The sequence below is a fragment of the Cannabis sativa genome, chromosome 4 (genome assembly GCF_029168945.1).
Source record: "Cannabis sativa cultivar Pink pepper isolate KNU-18-1 chromosome 4, ASM2916894v1, whole genome shotgun sequence".
Taxonomy (NCBI): Eukaryota; Viridiplantae; Streptophyta; class Magnoliopsida; order Rosales; family Cannabaceae; genus Cannabis; species Cannabis sativa.
Genome location: NC_083604.1, coordinates 43,541,314 through 43,545,004, shown reverse-complemented (window position 1 = coordinate 43,545,004; position 3,691 = coordinate 43,541,314).

The following is a 3,691-nucleotide window of genomic DNA, read 5'->3' as shown; positions in this document are numbered from 1 at the left end:
CCGGAAGGCTCCTGAGAATTTCAGCTGTTTCCTAGCGAGCTGCGTCAAGTGCAGGTCGAGCTGGTCTATCTACGAGAACAAAAAAGAGCGAATTAGCATAAAAACTCAAAGTAATGCAGAAAATGCCTAAGTTAGAAAACACGCGACGTACTAGGTCTGCGATTAAAATCAGTTCTAATCCCAGGGACTTTGAAGATGTAAAACCATTTTGATTTCCAGTCCCCCATATTCGACACCATTCCTTCTACTCCATTGATTTCAGAAGTCGCCCATTTGCTAAAGCAGTAGAAACCGTTATGAAGGCCTACGCTTTTTATATCGTAGAAGTAGCTGAACTCTTCTACCGAGGGAGCCCTATGAACGTACTCCATATACATCGCATAAAAGGCCAGGGCAGTGCGATAACTATTTGGAGTTAGTTGGAAAGGTGATACATCATACCGTTTAAGGATGGCTGCAATGAAGGGATGGAAAGGGACTGATACCCCACATCGGGGAATGGGTATTGAGACTACCACATCCTCTGTGGGAATAATCGCAGGGTTGATAAAAGGGAGGTGTGCCCTCTGGGTCAGTTTAGGTCGCTGAAACGCAAGTCGCAGCAGGTTTAACCTCGTAAAGGTAGTGAAATCTGATTTGGTAACTCTCGAAATTAGATCCTCGCACGCGAAAGGCTCGTTCAGCTGGACGTCATCGACTGAGTCTGTCCCACTCCCTTCCGCCTCTTCTTCATCCTCGCCTGATTCGCGAGCTGGGGCCGTCCAGTCATCGTCCATCTCCTCGACCTCGACGTCAGGAGCATGCCTCGAGTGAATAAGGTAGTTGCGAGCCGACACCGTAGACTCGCTGTCTCGAATATTGATGGTCCCAGGTTCGGCGTGTTCCTGCACCATTCTTTCGATGTCTACAGAAGACATTGGGCCAAGCTCTATTGGTGCGACCTCCTCTTCTGAAATTGAAGCTAGGAGAAAACTGTCTTCCTCCTGGTCATCATCGCCATCGAATGCATGGCCTCCCGAGCCGAGCAGTTGGCTATCCGACAGGTCGCTCATCTGAAAGATAGAAGATCTTTTCAGCGTGATGAATGTGTGAAAACAAAAATAAGTGATCTCACCCGCATTAAAACTATAAAGTCACACTTGAAAAAATGGTCAGCATCCTTACGAACGCTGACCACCCCATCCATACGCGAGTTGAGATGCGAATAAGTCACGCGTCCTGGGCCAAGCGATACACCTCCAGAAACGGCTGGGAGAAACTCAGTTACTCAAGGGGCATGCGTTCTCAAGCATGACACTAAAATTACTGAGTTACTCCCACCGTTCCGAGACTACCTATCAGCCAAGGAGTACGCTCATTTGAATATTAACGCATGTCGCAAATGGCTGGGTGTATCACAGTATCTCAAGGGGCATATAACCGCGTATATGACCATTAGAATACTGTGACACACCCACCATTTGGAAAAGCGATTAATACTCTCGCAATTCAACTCACAGCATATAAAATCCTAAAAGATCTAGCCAATAATCAGAAGTAAATAGGTTTTGTCAGTGTGCGAGTATTCAAACTGTTCATCCGAATACCCGCGAGTATTCAAAGTATGAAACAGTGCCTATTTAAATATTTCTTACACAGTATGCGGTTATTCCAATTTACAGGTCATTTTTCATAAGATTACCCAGTTTTTTACCCAAAAAACATAACCTCATACATATCCCTTACAAACATACATTCCTAAAGAACCTCAAAATACCAAAACCCAGAAAAACATTCTTTCTCAAACACAGAAAACAAAAAATACAATGGAACTCGAAACTAACCTTTAGTTTTGGCAAGTTGTTCCTGCGGTTGCTCTCGATCACTTCTGAGATTAAGGATATTTTAGAAAAGAACGGTAGAAATCTAGGCAAAATATGAAAACGGTTTTTGAAGTCTCTGTAAGAAGGAAGTTAAGAAACAAGAGGGAAAAATGGAGGATTTAATTCGTATCAAAGGGTTTAAATACCCATATCCCTCATTAATTGGGATCACGACACGTGGCAACCGGAATGCCTAAGGTCGCCCAATCCAACGGCCAACGATGGCCACGCCTACACGAAAACCGAGGAGTTTTTGTGACGTGGCACCATAAATGCAATAAAAAATAATAATTATAGCCGTCATTTTTCGAAACCCTCGATGGGACAACCAAAAGGTCACCTCCTCGTGACAACCCTTCACCTGTCTCTCGAGCAATAGTTTCCCTCTTTGACCGCACCTGTCACATCGCGAAACTAGGGGCATGTGTTATAGTGAGATTTCTCTCACCTAGAAACTCGAGACCAGACTCCTATTTAAAGGACACGTGTATTCAGATTTCCAATGAAAGCTGAAATGTCCATGAGAGACTTCTTGAAGTTTAGACCTCGCCCAGGATAAAACCAGCGAGATACTGCGAGTACGACCTAAGTCGGATCGCATAACCGTAATTCGCATTATGCAGGGTGGATCCAACTCGCATGTGTCAGGACATATGCGAGTATCCTTTCTATACTTCTGCGAAAGCATAGAGACCAACTCTCTATGTTGCGATTTGGTCCCAACGACCCAATAGCCTTGATAAACCGATATAGAGTCGCATGTCTAGGTTCTACCAGCTTGACATGTGATGTCTACAAGAGGCGATTACCTAAGGGCGCAGACGTTCCAAACGTACTGATGACCCTGCGAGCTCAACAACGGAACATGAACAGTCAACTCGCAGATGCGAAAGACGCATACGTTGATGGACTTGGTAACTGTCGTTCATTTATTAATGTTAACGTTGCTTGGGTTTAATTATTGCAATTCAATATGTAAATAATGGATTAACAATGAATGTGATCCTTGTGTAACCGATTGGACACCTGCTTTGTATATAAAGGGGTGATCCACCATGAAATGGCACCTACGAATCCCTTGCTACAGTGGACTAAGCAGATCATAATCTGACTGAACCACTATAATTTTCCGTCTTATTGTTATTTTCCAGCCTTCGTTGATTGTTTCCCATCCCCGGTCGAGTACTCGCCATTCTAGATTGAATACTCGCACTTGTCTTTACACATAAAATTCTTCTTGTTATTAATAATACAATATAATTTGGTGTTGCGAAATTCACTCGACAACAGAGCTCTCGTCATGCTCTTTTGCTCCTTCACTTTCCCAACACTTAGCCAAAATACCAAGTGTTTCTACCTCTCCCAACGCCTAACCAAATTACCAAGTGTTGCTTCCTCTCCCAACACTTAGCTAAAATACCAAGTGTTGCTCCCTCTCCCAATACTTAGTACCAAGTGTTGCTCCCTCTCCCAACACTTAGCCAAATGACCAAGTGTTGCTCCCTCCCTAAACACTTAGCCAAATTGCCACGTGTTGCTCCATCTCTCAATTTTTAGCCAAATCACTAAGTGTTGTTTCCTCTCCTAACACTTAGTCATTTCCTAGTGTGGCTCCCTCACTATAAGTATAGGTTGTACTTGAAAGGATACCAAAGGAATGTACGACCAAGGGCGAGTCTGTTAAAGCTAGCACGCCTTCAACAATGCTTGAAGAGACGAGGTGGTTGTACAACAAATACAAGTACAAGTAGTGGAGACGCCATTCATCTCAATTTAGGTACAAGTTGACATCCGACCAATACTCCTTAACTACCCATCTGACACGTTTG